The following is a 17,299-nucleotide window of genomic DNA, read 5'->3' as shown; positions in this document are numbered from 1 at the left end:
TAAGGCGGTATGAATAAAATCTATGTCAAGATCTACCCCCTTAATACCATAAATACCTCCCATGTGAAAAAAATCGAGTTCTTTTCTCTTTTTAGCAGTTAAAGACCGAGAACATTCACGAGTAAAATCGCTAAAACTCTTAGTGAGTAAAGATATGATTATTTGTTGAGAAGCTAAGATTATAATTAATCTGATCGAATTATATAGAAAATGGGGAGATTAGGGGGCTATTTATGTGCAAAATTGATGTAGTTCGACTCCTGAAAGAATTCGAAAGTAGCGCACTGCAGCGCCAAACGACACGCCTGTCGCCTGGCGACAGAAGCATCGCTCGGCGACAGCGTAAAGCGTGTGACGACACGAAATGCTGCAATGCCAGCTCAGCGCACTATGCAAATTGCGTTTTTCTGACTATGATTTGAATTCGTACAATGACTTTACAATTTTGCCCTTTATTCAATTACACCAAATATATAAATTTAATATATTTTCCTTCCTTTTTTGGATTTATTCAAGCTTAATTAAATTTTGTCTTGTCTTATGTCCGATATATTTTTCATTTTTTTCTTTTTGGGTGAGAAAGTCGGAAACCCTCCATTAATAATAAAAATGACGGAAATTTTTGCCCAAAATTAATTACAAATTTCTTGCACACACATATATGCACATAAAAATAAAAAGGGAAATTATACATCATACCCCTGAGCTATTGACTATTCCTTGTTGTACTTCTCCCTTTGAAAAGTTCCACGCTGTAACCTCATGGTCCCAAAAGTGATTAAGCTGTACCCTGCCGTTATCCCTCCGTTATATGTTGTCATTAGTGAGGCTCACTTTACACCTATTTATTTTTTTTTCTCGATTTTCGTGCTAAAAAATGTCCTATTAAAGGTTTTAGCGGTCATTTTAGGCCTAAAGGGTCCAAATTGAGCTCAGATTTTGCAATAAGTAACGTAAAAGCCCCGTTTTATGAATTCTAAATTTAACTATGAGAATTCAAATTCATAAAACGAGGCTTTGATGTTATTTTTTTTTTGCAAAATCAAAGCTCAATTTGGACCCTTTAGGGCTAAAATGACCCTTAAAACATATAATGTGACATTTTTTAGCACGAAAATTGAGAAAAAAATTAAATAGGTGTAAAGAGGGCTCCATTAACGGCAACATGTAACGGAAGGATAACAGCAGGGGTACAGCTTAATCAGTTTTGGAACCTTGAGGTTACAGCGTGGAACTTTTCAAAGGGAGGGGCACAACGTGGAATAGTCAATACCTCAGGGGTTTTATGCAGAATTTCCCAAATAAAAAATAAAATTCAAAGATAAAGCAGTCATAATAGATAATAGTTTATATATACAAATATGTCTAATAAATAATACAGTCGGCAAAGTCCTACAAAAGTCAGAATAAAATAAACACAAGAACAACTACGGTGCTGGAGGGCGCAGATGACGAGGGATGTTCATCACGTCGAAGAAATTCGCTGACCGAGGAGTATGCTCCTCACCAGCTCTTGACTCGCCAGATGTTAGAAACCTTAACTCAGGGCAAGTCCACCCAGGCTCTCCCTGGTGCTGAATCAACAAAGGTTAAGGCTGCGGAGGCAGCTGCGACGACGAGCCGACCTCGTACGTCCCACCACCTATCGGAGGAGCCGATGTCGCGCCTCCTTGGTTCATCGGCCCAGTCCCTACACCCTAAGAGGAAGAACCCGAGCCCTCCACTACCTCGGTCCGAGCAGCGTCAGATCGACAACCTCGACCACCAGAAGTAGTACGGCGATGCCTTGAGCCAGACCTAGACGGCTCCCTCCTAGCGTCGGGTCTCGTCCGAGCAAGTGAAGGAATAGGATGTCCCTGCAAAATTAAACCAAGTCAGATGCAAAGAAATAGAAAAGTGATCGGACCCAATAACTCCTCAACTATAGAAGAAAAGGCAGTAATGGTACTATCGAATGGTAGGGCAGTCAAGCGAAACTCTAGTCCCGAGATGAGACTAAATTTGGCAGGGGTGAAAATCATCTCGCCCCATGGAAACTGAAAGGTGTTGGTGGTGTCCCTGAAGAACTCCACTAAAGCACGAACCACGTGGTGGCTCGCGTCAAACGAGTACATGGCCTTAGTGGCCCGAAACAGGGCAGTTAGCCCACAAGACTCCCAAAGCCGTCGCAACTCCTCATCGTTGCGAAAATACTTGTCGTACAGGCAGCCGATGGACTCGTTGCCCGAGCCATGGCTACGCGTCCTCCCGCTAGTAATCCCGCGACACACTCTCTCAGAAATGTGGTGCTCGGGAATGAAAAACAATGTCCGCTCATCCCATTCAGGGACGAGACCAAGAGAAGTGGACGGATCCTCGTCCTCACCACGGGCTCGTGTTCTCGTCTAGTATCTCGAGACCGAGAACTAGAACCTTGCTGTCTAGCCATGATACATTATGCAAAATTAACAAAAATTTAGGCTCTATAGTATCTAAGGTTCGCCTATCCGCATGATACTATGTTCGCAAAAAAAGAGTACGCAGTACTAAAATAGAGTACGATTTCAATTCAAGCAAATATGACATTTTTCAAGTAATCAAACAATTTCATGCAATATTATAATAATTATTGTGACAAATTGGACAAGAATAGCTAGCAAAAACGCGAAGAACAACCCACATTATTCTCACGACCTTAAGGGGTTCAACAATGGTGAATTGTTCATTTCTCCACCAAATTTAGTCAAACAAGTCTCAAAATACTCCCAAGGCAATATACAAACATAATAAAGCAATTTCATAGCATAATATTCGACAAACAAAGCAAATTAAGCAATATTAATTTTGAATTTCCAGAAAATTTGTGAATTAACATGCAAAAATTCAGCTAAATTCGAGTGAGTTTGAAGAAAACTTACATAGATCAGCAAACTAGATGAACTAACCCTCGATTTGCAAAATATTTGAGCTTATTTGGTTGAAAAATAAGCAAGAACGAGTAGATTGAAGTTTGAAGTGGTTCATGAGCGAAAAACAACATCACCGGCAAAATGAGGAAGAAAGGGGATTTATTGGAAAATCCCGACAACAGCGTTGCACGAAAAATCTGTCGCTGCGTGACAAGAAGAAATTGCGGCGACAAAAATTTCTGACAGCCGTTGGAGTGGCGACAGAGCGCAAGGCTTTGAAAAATGAGTATTTTGACCTTGTGCAGTAGTTTGGGTTCTTCGGTACGCAAGTTAGTCCCTCTAAGCAACTTGACATGATTTAGTAATCAGCTCGGTTAAAACCACATTAAGTGATCGACGTGATAAATGATCGTCTCACTTAGCTTAAAGCGCCTAAACATTGGCTCATTACAAAGGCACCGACAAAATGATTCATGAACAACAAAAGCACCGACATACTGGTTCATAAGCAGCAAAGCGCCGACGCACTTGCATAGCCAAAGCAAAGTTCAAGCAAATTTTTTAAAGGATCGATAAGCGTTGGTCTTCGGTGATAATCTTCGGAATATTATCGCAACAGATGAGGATGACTTCAAGCGAAGATATCTTCGGCAGCGTTCCCTAGCTTGTGGTGGGATGTCATAAATAACTAGAGGTGATTTCAAGTGAAGTTATCTTAGATCATGTTCCCTAGCTTGCGGAAGATGGTCACAAAGAGGTAGAAGATCGTTTCAAGCGAAGCAATATTTGATAGGATTCTCTAGCTTGCAGAAGACTATCACAGCAGAAAATGGAGGCAGTTACAAACGTAGCAGTCTTCGGGCGGTATCCCCTAGTTTCAGGAAGATTGTCAAAAGCAGCAGGATAGCGTTCTCTAGCTTGTGGAAGGTTGTCACAATAGCAAATGCAAAAAATCGGTTACACCTAGAGACGTGTGCTCGACGGTGCAAGATTCGCGTTTCTTTACTCTTTTATCTGTTTAACTTATTCTAGTTTGCAGGTATCGGCGTTACTAGAATGATTTAGAATCGTAGAACGTTCTGAATCATCCTCCGTCCCTATCCATACTTTGACTTTTTTTTCGAAACTTGCATTTCTCCAAACTTAGTCAAAGTGGGGGCTTCTGTAGACACCCATTTGTGTCTCCTCAAAATCGAACCCGTTTATGAATACCTTTCGCGTCGAATCATAATCGAATGAAGTGAAAATGTGGAAAGTCTAGTGTTGCGGTTAGTTTCTATTAAATATCTCTCTTTCTGTTTTCCCAAACCTATTCTATTTTATGAAAATAGCCAATCCAGTTAGTTTGGTCCATGGAAAGGGTCAAATAATAGTGTAGTTGGATAGGGCTCGAAACATCTTTCCAAGGATATATTATAAGCCCAATTCCGATGAATAATGACGAAGTTATGGCTAAATTACTACACTTGGCCCGGTTTGATCTTTATATGCGGCCCAATGCTCTAGAGGAGGGTCTATTATTAATTATCATCCTAATGCAATTAGGATTGATTATAGTCCTCTAGAATCTTCTAGAAGGTTCTTTTGAATCCTAATGGGATTATGATTGATAATTAAGTTTTATGAGTTTTATTTGGAATAAAAGAAGTGTTTTAAATGAAATTACGATTTTCACCCTCGTACGCAATTTTACGATTTATTTTTATTAAGAATTAGAAAACGTGTGAAAAAATCTCTTGCATCGCCGAACGTTATGATGTCGCCTAGCAACAGACCTTGTCGCCGAGGCGTGTTTTATTCCGCTTCAAACTCCGATTCGTTTTTACCATATCCGGACTGATTTCATTATAAATAGCGTCCTTAGACCTCCGTCAATTCTCACCAACTCTCATCAAGAATTTCTTGATTTTCTCTATCTCTCTTTCTAAACCAACTTTTTACAAACAAAATTCCGCAATCGCAAGATCTAGACACACCTAGCCAAGTTCGAAGTTGACTTTGCCCTAGACATGAAAGGTTTTAATTTCTGAGGGTTTGGTCCCAAATATCTATTTCAATTATTTAATTTAATTTTTAATTTTAATATTTTCCATGAAGTTACTAACGTAAGTATTTTTTTATTAGAAAGAAGTACGAGGCATCAAAGTAAGTACTTTAATTGCTTTATTGATCTTTTGATATAGAAAACATGCTTAGATTGTTTTTTTGATTCCTAGTATCTTGTTAGGACGTTTTATTGCTTCTATTATCATGCTTAGGGTAAAAACTAAATATTTCTAATATCAGGTATGATTAAAAGAATGCTTCCTATTTTCTCTCTTAATATCATGTTGGGGTTAAAGCTTTGATTTTTATTGTTTAGGGACATGCTAGGATTTGTTATTAATCTTGTTAGTATCATGCCTATGATCTCGCTATTATTATGATTTAACATGATTATTATAATTATTATGTGTAAGGAGGGTGATCCCATCGTAGGGGATCCTTCCTTAGATGCCCATGGCCGCTTAAAAGCCTAGGAATTTACACTTGTTAGGGTGTATTAGGATTTGAATTCCTGAATGTTTGGGAGACCTTGAATTAGAAATGATACTCTCAACATGATTATTTGTAAGAAACAAGTAGGAGTCACCTTGTTCATGCCTTTCTTTAATGTGGAGTTCATGGAATAATTAGCACAAATCTTAAGTTTACCCATGCCCAAATTGGTCGACATAAACCAGAAATGAGTTCGGGAGTGAGGATGCTAAAATAACGTTCCTTTTCAGAAGGAAACACTATTCTAGCCCTAGTACGACTTCTACTAGCTCTTTCTTTTTTGCAATGTCATTACCAAACAATATATGCAACGCGATACCTAAAAATAAGTTCGTTAATTTTATTTAAACACGTTAATTCTTGTAGGAATTCCATTGCAACGTCGTTATTCTTTATTTATTAATCCAAATTCGTGAAAAGAACAAGAAAATAAACAATATTCGCCTTGGCTTAAGTGATGAACCAACAATTAATTATCCAATTCTAATGTTTATTTAACGCAAGATACTATGTGAAAATAATTAATTAGTCCTTTAAAGATGATCAAACAACACAAATTAAATAATTAAGGTTCCTTTAAACAAGAAAATAAATGTGATTTATGTAAGTTATTGGGAATTTACCACTTCTCTTTGCTAGATCTCTGTTTAGAACACTTATGAACACCTTCTTGTTGGGGAACCTCCACCATATTAACAAAAGATCAAGGGGTGAGTGTTTAGGACATAAGGGTTTAGGTAGCACAAGTTCACAAGTATTTCGCCAGAGTTTTAGGTTATTTTTCTATGTGTTTAAGCCCTTGGATTAAGCCTCCATTTATAGGGAATAAGTAGGTTTAGGGTTTTGAACATTCTACCGCAGCAGGTGTCGCGCGCAACAAGATTAGTTGCGCGCGGCATCCCAGGGCAGGTGATTAACTGATTTTCTTGCGCCAGGAATTATGGTAATATTCGATTTTATATTTTTATAAAATTTAAATCTTCCGCGAGCGCATCTCTGGAGGTTGCACTGAGTGTCGCGCGCAACTGCATTAGATGCGCGCGGATTTTCCTGCGGCAGCATTAAAGTTTAACCTAGTCGCTCCTAAATCCATCATTATTGGTTTTTAAGCACGGGCTTAAGTCTAATATTGATCGGATTTAGTTAATTGGACCTCGTTTTAGCTTTGTTTGTTTAGTTTGGGCTAGTTTTCGTGTTTTGTGGCTTAACCAGTTATCAATAACCATTCTCCACTTCAATCTAGAACGAAGATGGTTTTATTTATCGTCATTGCACTTCTTGTCGGGACGGGAGGCCAAAAGTAGATGTCTATAGTTTGCCCCCACTTTGATCGAGTCTAAAATAGACGATGATCAAAGTAGTCAAGGAAATAAATCCGAGACTCATTCTGCGATGTTCTCAAAGAATAGAGAATCTTTAAGAAATGTTTAAGGATGAGAAAACGATCCTTGGTTCGCTAAGTGTTCGAAACAAGTAGCTATTAAGGCTAGAAAAAGTTTTTCCCTAGTCTTAACGTGCTAAAGAATCTAGATTGACCCTTTGCAATTGTAGAATGCTTTTACAAGTAAAGGTGTTCTGAGTGATGTCAAGTCATGAGAAGAGATCGGTTTTAAAAGAATAAAAGGGGATGATTTCCTCTCAATCATGTCATCATTGGTTTAAAGTCCCTCGATATGTCATTGAAACTTTAGCCTGACTTTAACAAAGTAAAAAGATAAAAAAAAGGTTTTAGGTATTCGAGCTAAAATGGTCTGGTATTCGAGCCGGATGTCCACAAGATAGAAATACATGTCTCAGGACTAGTGGCATATATCCAAATCCAGCGAGAGGGAAGAAAGTCGGCAACTCTCTCAGCAGTTTTGTCCATAAGATGAGTACACGTGTCTCAGGACTGGGGGCACATGACTACATAGGCGCGACATCGTCTCGTCGCTTCATTATACAGGGGTGGACAAACACCCTAAGTGTTTGGTAAGCTAGTAAGCTCACTAACTACCGTATTTGCTTCCAATCAAGACGTGTCTGTTCCTGATGGTTCGGCGCGCCTATCGACCCGTGAGCTAATGCCTAAAGTAATCCTCCACCTTTTAGTTTAGAGAGGTGGATCACGTAAAGCTTGAGCTGAAGTGAAATTTTACGCATGACTACATAGGCAGACATTGTCTCGTCGCTTCTTTATACAGGGGGTGGACAAACACCCTAACTGTTTGGTAAGGTAGTAAGCTCACTAACTACTGTATTTGCTTCCAATTAAGAAGTGTATGTTCCTGATGGTTCGGCGCGCCTATCGACTCGTGAGCTAACACCTAAAGTAATCCTCCACCTTTTATTTCAGAGAGGTGGATCTCCCAAACCTTGAGCTGAAGTGAAATTTTACGCAACACCTACGTTGTACAATTTTGCGTCGTACGATACGCCTTTTGCATTTTTACGCTGCATGACAACGCCTTCCTTTTTGCTTCGGACGTGAAAAAAGAAGTAAAGTAGGAAATTTGTAACGTCAGTACAGTTAAATGACAAACCTGTCTATGGGTGCTTTTACATAAGCACCACCATAGGACGTCTTTAGACACTCTTACAAAAAACGTTCAAAACGTATGCTTAGGGAAAGCACAAAGCACAGTGTGCATGCAAGAATGATGCAAAAAACTAACAAAGAAGAAAACAAACTACAAAATGAAAAGCAATTTAAAATATTTTGATAATTAGCGCGCCATTACGTCTAATAACGAGCAAAAACTTTTGAAAAATGATCAAACGGATCAAAATCAAGATTCTGGTCATTTTAGTGACCAATATCCGCGCGCAATCAGTGGGTCATGCTGGCCTGGTGCGCGCATCGTTCTGAGTTGCGCTGGTATGTCACGCGCAAAAGATTCACTTGTACGCGACATTTATGTCAGCAAAATGAAATTGCTGAGGGCGATTTTCATTTCGCACTCTCTTTCTCATTCCTTCGCCATTTTTGCCCCTTTCTCTCAAGGAAGCTTGAATTTTCTTGTTTTTCGAAGCTAAAGGAGGTAGATCTCGTCCCTTATTCATATTTTCCATAATCCAATGTATGTTTTTTGTTATATTTCGTTTTATTTAGGCTTAATTGGGACGATTTTTGAATCGTTGAACCCTATATTTCGAATTTAAGGGTTTTCGATTTGGTCCATTATTCTTGAAATTGTTTGCTCCATGTTGTTGTACTATGTTTAAGGAGTGTTTTGCAACAAATTTCATGAAAAATGGTTATGTATTGAACCTTATATGAGAATTTTTTTGTCCAAGTTCGTTCTTGCACATTTTTTTCGAATTTTACTCGATTTTATTGCTGTTTCTTGCTCATTTTGGTTATACTTGCTGATTATGAATTAAATTATTGTAGGCGTCGTTCGAAGTGCGCCTACGTTAAAACATGTGGTGAATATGCTTGTCACTCATAGGAAGTGGGAATTGACATATACGATCAGGGATAAGGAAAGTAGGGAGCCGCCAACAAGTTTTTAAGGAACTTATAAACCGTTCACGGATCATAAAAGGCAACCAAGATAAAGGGACAACTATAGGCAACAACGATTGACCCGTGAAGGTTACACCCCATTCATAATCCATGAGATTACTAACTTAATATGGTTCGGAACCACGAAATAAAGATCGGGGATGATGGTACGAAGTGAGTCATGGAGTCACATTCGCCCGTATTGGCCTCTACTCGATTCTTATAGTGAAAAGTGATTCCTGCGATCTCAACGGCATGCAAACAAAGTTTCAATTTGCTCCAAACTATTATTAGGCTAAATTGATTGAATATTAATGCAACATATAATTCTAATATATTTGTGATTACTTGATTAAAAAACAAGATTAAAAGGAACCTAAACCGGTTGTCCAAATTATCATATTAGGCGTGATTTTCAATTACATATTCCCTTTAAACATGCAATATGGTGATCAATAAATATAATAAAATAAACATTAACATTGGAAGCAATTTAACCATAATAGCGTTAGTCAAATCAAATATAAAATAACCTAATCATGATACTAGCAATAAGAAAATAAAATAAGAGTAATTAAATTAATTAATTACTCACATTCCGCGCGTTCCTTTAAATTGCTACATCATGAATAAACTGTTAGTAACTTCAATAAAAAATATAAAGAAAATTGAAACAATTAAATTAAATAAAAAGTAGAGTTGATTTGGTCCAAACCCTCAATTAATTCTACCTTTAACGCCTTGGTTTAAGTATAGAACTTTGGGTTAAGTATGAACTCCTTGGAGTGCTTAAGGGAAGATTGGTGTAATTAGAAATATAGATTTAAGGCTTAGAATATGAGAGAGAGAAAGAAGAGAATGATTTTTGGTGTAAAAGAGAGGAAGACAGATTGATTTGATGATCAAGATTGTTGATGATTGATAAAGGGGTGATATGACCTCTATTTATAGAGAAAAAAATAAGGGTCGAAGAATTAAGATAAGATCCGAATTAAATCGGAATAAAACTTGATAGACTGCAGTTTTTGCGGTTTTGTTTTTATCAAATCTTTTGATCCAGAAATCGGAATAAGATGAATAAGATATTGTTGGAAAGCTCTTGAAGTCTAATTTCTAACCCAATTAGAATCAGAATAAAATATTCTGTATACTAAAAGATATGGACGAAAAAGTGAGACGTTGGCAGTTTTGGATAGAGTTTGACATTTAATTCATATCTTTTCCGTTATAGCTCGGAATTGATATTATAATATATCATTGGTAAGATAATTTCAAGGGCTATCCAACCATATAAAATTTGGATAAAAACTATGAGGCACAAAAATAATATCTGTCTATCTTTGAATGTCTTTCAATTTGAATAGAAATAGGATTTTCAAAAAGAAAAGTTTTATTCAATTTCAAACTCTTTAATCTTATCTTTTTAAAAAAGATAGTTAAGAAATTTTAGAAACTTATAGAAGCTTCAAATTAATCCTAATTGGTTTAGGAATTGGATTAATCATTTGGACCCTCCACATGATCATTGGGTCGTAGGTAAGGTGGGCTTAGGTTCGATTTGGGCTTAGTTTAATATTTTTGCCATAACTTATTCGTTATAACTCGGATTTGGGCTTATAATATATCGTTGGAAATCTCTTTTCAAACCTCATCCAATTATTAAATCATTGGACCCAGATTATGAGCCAAAATAAACTAGATTAAACGTTTTTATAAAAAGGACACGAAATGAATGATTTTAAAGGAAACAAAATGAATTATTTTGGGTTTAAAGGCACGAAATGAGGAAAATAAGTTATGGTTTGGGGAATTGGGCTATAAGTTGGGTTGGTTTATGAAATGGAAATATGGATTTAAGAAATCCAAGATTAAATACCCAACCCGACCAATAATGGCGGTGAAAGGTTGTTCATCATCGGGTTTGGTTTTGGGGAGACATTTTTAGGTGTCTACCGAAGCCCCCACTTTGAATGAGTTTGTAGAAACGTCAGTTTCCAAAACAATAGTCAAAGTAGTCTATAGGGACGGAGAATGTCTTAAGACGTTTTGCGATCCTAAATCACTCTGTATACGCCGATACCTGCAAAAAATGTTAATTCCACAGATAAAAGAGTAAAGGGATAGAACGCTTATCTGACACCAGTTTATCGGTGACAAATGAGTTTGGTATTTTCCTATGCTTGAAGGAATCCACCGGATGACGTTCATTGAAACGCTTTCCATGCCTGAGGAAAGCAGACTGATGAATTTGGTAGCTTTCTAAGCCTAAAGAAACCTACCGGATGACACTTTCCATGCTTGAGGAAAGTCGACATATGATTTTGGCATTTTCTATGCTTGAGGAAATCCACCGGATAATACTTTCCATGCTTGAGGAAAGCCGACAGATGAGTTTGGTAGCTTTCTAAGCCTGAAGAAACCTACCGGATGACACTTTCCATGCTTAATGAAAGTCGTCATTTGATTTTGGCATTTTTCTATGCTTGAAGAAATCCACTGGTAATGCTTTCCATGCTTGAGGAAAGCCGACAAAGGAATTTGGCGGTATTCTATGCTTCACGAAATCCACTGGATAATACTTTCCATGCTTGGAAAGCCGACAAAGGAATTTGGCGGTATTCTATGCTCGAAGAAATCCACTGGATAATACTTTCCATGCTTGAGGAAAGTCGACAAATGATGAGATTGCAAGTCTCTATGTATCGAGAACCTTGCGTCATGAAATGATGGTGGTTTGATTGTCTCCGAACGTGGGCTGTAGATGGTCCACTTGTCCCCGAACGTGGGCTGTAGTTGGTTCGCTTATATCCGAACGTGGGCTGTAGATGGTCCGCTTATCCCCGGACGTGGGCTGTAGATGGTCCGCTTTTCCCCGGACATGGGCTGTAAATGGTTCGCTTGTCCCCAAACGTGGGTTGTAGATGGTCTGCTTGTCCCCGGATGTGGGCTGTAATTGAGACCTGCAAACTAAAATTTGCCAAGGGACTCGTATAGACTATGATTGACTTGACCAACTGAATTGACCAAGTCTGAGGAAAGCAAGTCCTGAGGGAGGAGAAAACTTTTCAGCGTCGAAGTACTTGTTCCCCATGGTAGAATGAAGAACAAGCTTCTCTAACGACTTTTCTTTGACGGATAATTTTTCCATCTTTTGTTACAAGGCTAGAGCCTCAGCATTTTTCTTTTCGGCTTTTGCAAGTTTCTTGATTCTTCTTTCCTCGACCTCTTGAGCCTTTTCTTCTCTTAATCTAGCAATCTCTTCTTAGAGTTGTTCGATGGTTGACATTGTTGTTGGACTAGGACTAGTTGTCGAGGGAAAGTGGTTTGAAAGAGGTGGGTTTCTTGATGATAAACGTAGAATACGAGCGCCCGAGAGTGTTCGTTCCCAAGCTTGAGAACTGGCCCTAAAGGAAGTACGAGAGGATAAGTGAATCGATTAGCTTGTTTAAAAGAAAAAAAAAAGAAATAACAAAAAATATATTAGAACGAACAACATCACCCTTAAACAATTCTCCGATAAAGGTATTGTTTGAACGAGTCGACTTGTTTTTTGAGAAGTCAAATCGACTCGTAAAAGTGGGCGCGCGCAAGAGATGGAGTTGCGCGAGGATGTCGTGCGCAACCAAATCTCTTACGTTGGTTGGGGTCGCGCAACTTATTAAGTTGCGTGCGCCACTTGCTCGTAAAAATATGTTTTTATAGTTCGAGCGCTTTTTTTGTCATCGTTTTTTTTTTACATGTTACCTTTCGAATATGACTAAAAATTACAAAGAGACTACTTCGTAATTGGGAACTTAGAACGAAAAAAAAAGAAAAAGAAGAAGACTATCCTAACACGTTGCACATAGTCATATAAGCACTTAAAGCATATTATAAGCCAAGATTCACGTATTGCCATTCTAAGGTCAAAGAGGCTTGGGTGTCCAAAGGTACCATATCTTAAGAAACGATGCACAAACCAATCACTCAACGTGTTGACTCATGACATCGTCCTCCCAACATTTTGTTGGTGATATGGGTGGGATGATTGTTATTGATTTCAGGATAAAAGCCTAGTGTTGGTGACCCCTAATCAATAAGCCAATCCCTAATGGTTAAAGTGTGCTATACTTTTGCATGATGCAATGTTGCTTGTTTGGTTTTTACTTTTGTGCTAAAGGAAGATATTATGCGTTCTAGTATTGCTCTCTAACTAGAGATTATCGAAGTTAATTCTCGTTACAACCCATGGGAAACCTAGTGTTGGAAACCTTGGACCATAATTAAGAACTAATCATGTAACCTTTAAGTCCCTAGTGGAGTCGCCACTGTAAGGAGGGTGATCCCATCGTAGAAGATCCTTCCTTAGATGCCCGTGGCCTCTTAAAAGCCTAGGACTCTACACTTGTTAGGGTGTATTAGGATTTTAATACCTGACTGTTTGGGAGACCTTGAATTAAAAACGATACTCTCATCACGCTTTTTTGTAAGTAACAAGTAGGAGTCGCCAATGAGTTTTAGGAAAACTCATAAACCTAGTTCATGCCTTTCTTCCATGTGGAGTTCATGGAATAATTAGAACGAATTGTAAGTTTACCCATGCCCAAATTGGTCTACATAAACCAGAAATGAGTTCGAGAGCAAACGTAATAAAATAATGTTCCTTTTAGGGAGGAATCGCTATTCTATCCCTAGTACGACCTCTACTAGCTCTTCCTTTTTTGCAATGTCATCACCAAACAATGTATGCAACGCGATACCTAAAACTAAGTTAGTTGATTTTATTTACACACGTTAATTCACGTAGGAATTACATTGCAACGTCGTTATTCATTATTTAATCCAAATTCGTGAAAAGAACAAGAAAATAAACAATATTCGCCTTGGCTTAAGTGATCAACAAACAATTAATTATTCAATTATAATCTTTATTTAACGCAAGATAATATGTGAAAATAATTAATTAGTCCTTTAAAGATGATCAAACAACACTAATTAATTAATTAAGGTTCCTTTGAACAAGAAAATAAATGTGATATATCTAAGTGCTCGAGAATTTACCACTTCTCTTTGCTAGATCTCCGTTTAGAACATTTATGGACACCTTCTTGTTGCGGAACCTCCACCGTACTAACAAAAGATCAAGGGGTGGGTATTTAGGACAAGAGGGTTTAGGTAGCACAAGTTCATAAGTATTTCGCCAGAGTTTTAGGTTATTTTTCTCTGTGTTTAGGCCCTCGGATTAATCCTCTATTTATAGGGAACAAGTAGGTTTAGGGTCTTGAACATTCTGGCGCAGCAAGTTTCACGCGCAACAGGATTATTTGTGCACGACATCCCAACACAAGTGATTGGGTTGCGCTGCTATGGGCAGCGCAACTGATTTTCTTGCGAGCGGCATTTTGGTAAGATTCGATTTTATATTTTTATAAAATTCTGAATCTTTAGCGAGCGCATCTCTGGAGGTTTCGCTGAGTGTCGCGCGCAACTGAATTAGTTGCGCGCGCCTACCCAGCGCGACAGATTGAGATGCGCGCGGATTTTCTTGCGGCAGTATTAAAATTTAACCTAGTCGCTCCAAAATCCGTCATTATTGGGTTTTAAGCACAGGCTTAAGTCTAATATTGATCGGATTTAGTTAATTGGACCTTGTTTTAACTTTGTTTGTTTAGTTTGGGCTAGTTTTTGTGTTTTGTGGCTTAACCAGTTATTTATAAGCATTCTCCACTTCTATCTAACACGAAGATGGTTTTAGTTATCGTCATTGCATTTCCTGTCGGGACGCAAGGCCAAAAGTAGATGTCTACATTATGATTATTATGTTGCGTGATGAATTTTATTGTTATTGCTTGATCACACCTTTTAAGCATGTTTAGAGGGATTTTGTACTTGTAATCACGCTTAATAAGATAATTAATAATCTTGTTTAGGTTAATTTGATTATAATTCAAGTGATCATCAATAATAGATTTATTTGCGCATTAATATTCAACCAACATAGATTAAACAGGTTTAGGGTTAACCTATTGATTGTATGTTATTCAGAAAGCGTACATGAATACGAGAACAATAAAGTAGAGGCCTATTATTAGGGCAGGTTCTTTCTCTTTTAGATTTAATTTGTACCTTCATCCCCGAACTTCCAGTCTTGGTTCTAGACCTATTGGAGTTAACGATCTCTTGGATCGTTAAGGGGTGCAACCTTCATCCTGTGAACGGTTTACAAGTTCCTAAAACTTGTTGGCAACTCTTTTGTTCTAGCTTCCTTCCCTTTGGACGTCACCGTACTTAAGTTTATGATCCTAGTGGGATTCAAGTTTGGGGTAATGCTTGAAATATTTCCTATAGTAACAAACGGCATAGGATGACTACAAGAAGAGTTGTCTTCAATGTTGTTTCCTAGAGTGTGGAAGACTATCATTGCGGAAATTGGAGGCAGTTACAACTAGAGCGGTCTTCAGCAAATGCAACAAAAATCAGTTACCCCTAGAGACGTGTGCTCTACGATGCAAGATACGCGTTTCTTAAGTCTTTTATCTATTTAACTAATGCTAGTTAGCAGGTATCGGCGTTACAAGAATAATTTAGGATCGCCAGACGTTCTGAATCATTCTCCGTCCCTATCGCTACTTTGACTTTTGTTTTCGAAACATAAGTTTCTCCAAACTCATTTAAAGTGGGGGCTTATGTTGACACCCAAATGTGTCTCCCCAAAACCAAACCCAGTGATAAATATCTTTCATGCCATTTGATTATCGAACAAAAGCAAAAGTGTGAAAATTCTAGTGATGAGGATGTTTTTATTAAAATATTTCTTCTTTCTGTTTTTGAAAATATTTCTTTTTTTACCCTATTAATGAAAAACGTGCATTATAGTTTAGTTTGGTCCATGATATGGGTCCAATAATTGTGTATTTGGATGGGGCTTGAAAATACCTTTCTAATGATATATTATAAGCCCAATTCCGATGAATAATGAGGAAGTTATAACCAAAATACTAAATTTGGCCCAAACCGGATTTACCTACGACCTAATGAGCATGTTGAGGGTCTAAAGGTTTAATACTATTCCTAAAATAATTAGGATATATTAGAAACTTCCATAATTTTCTAAAAGATCTTAATTATCCTTTTTGAAAAGATAAAATCAAAGAGTTTAAAATTGAATAAAACTTTCCTTTTTTTAATCCTAATTCTATTCGAATTTAAAGACAATTAGATATTATTTTTGTTCCTAATAATCATTATCTAAATATCATATGGTTGGATAGATCATGAAATTATGTTTCCTATGATATATTATAATATTAATTCTGAGCTATAACGAAAAAGATATGAAAGGGATACGAAACTCTATCCAAAACTGACATCCTTTCTTTATTTTCGGCCATATCTTTTGATGTAAAGAAGATTTTAATCTTATTTTAATTGGTTTGGAATGTAGACTTGAAGATATTTCCAACGACATATTATAAGACTTATTTGGACATCTTGATAAAAAGATATGATAAAAACAAATCCGCAAAAAACTGTCTTAGCACTGCCTGACGACATGTTCGTCGCCTGACGATTCACCTGGCCTCGTCGCCTGGCGACAAGCTCTGTCGTTGGTGACAGGATGAGTTTTATTCTGATTCGAATTCTTACTCTTTTCTATCAGTTTTCAAACTATTTTCTTGTAAATAGGGTCCCTGGACCTCCGTTTTCAATCATCAACTCTCATCAAGCACTTCTTGATTCCTTCTCTCTCTTTCTAAACCAACCCTTTTATAAACACAATTCTGCATTCATAAGATCTAGACACACCTAGCCAAGTTCGAAGTTGCCTTCGCCCTAGACGTGAAAGGTTGATAATTTCTGATAGTTTGGTCCTAAATTCAGTTTAAACTTTTTAACTCTTCATTTCAATTATTTAATTTAATTGTTTGATTATTATATTTTCCTGGAAGTTACTAACGTGTGTATTTTGTTATTAGAAAGAGGTACGATGCATCCAATTAAGTGATTCCTAGTATCATATTAGGATGTTTTATTGCTTCCTAGTATCATGTTTAGGGTAATAACTAAAATTTCTAATATCAAGTATGTTTATTATATTGATTCTTATTTTCTTTCCTAATATCATGTTAGTATCAAGTTAGGGCTAAAGCTTTGATTTTTGATGTTTAGTGACATGCTAGGATTTGTTATTAATCTTGTTACTATTATGCCTAGGATCTTGCTATTAATATTATGCTTTAAAATGGTTATTTTAATTATGATTATTATTATTTTGTTGATGATTATTTTAATGATTATTATTATGATTGTTATGTTGCTTGATGTTTATATTTATTATTATTGCTTTATCACACCTTTTGTGCATGTTTAAAGGGAATTTGTACTTGTAATCACGCTTAATAAGATA

The sequence above is a fragment of the Chenopodium album genome, chromosome 1, assembly GCF_948465745.1.
Source record: "Chenopodium album chromosome 1, dcCheAlbu1.1, whole genome shotgun sequence".
In the NCBI taxonomy this organism is placed as follows: domain Eukaryota; kingdom Viridiplantae; phylum Streptophyta; class Magnoliopsida; order Caryophyllales; family Amaranthaceae; genus Chenopodium; species Chenopodium album.
The sequence above is the reverse complement of the archived record's forward strand: the minus strand, read 5'-3'. Positions refer to the sequence as shown.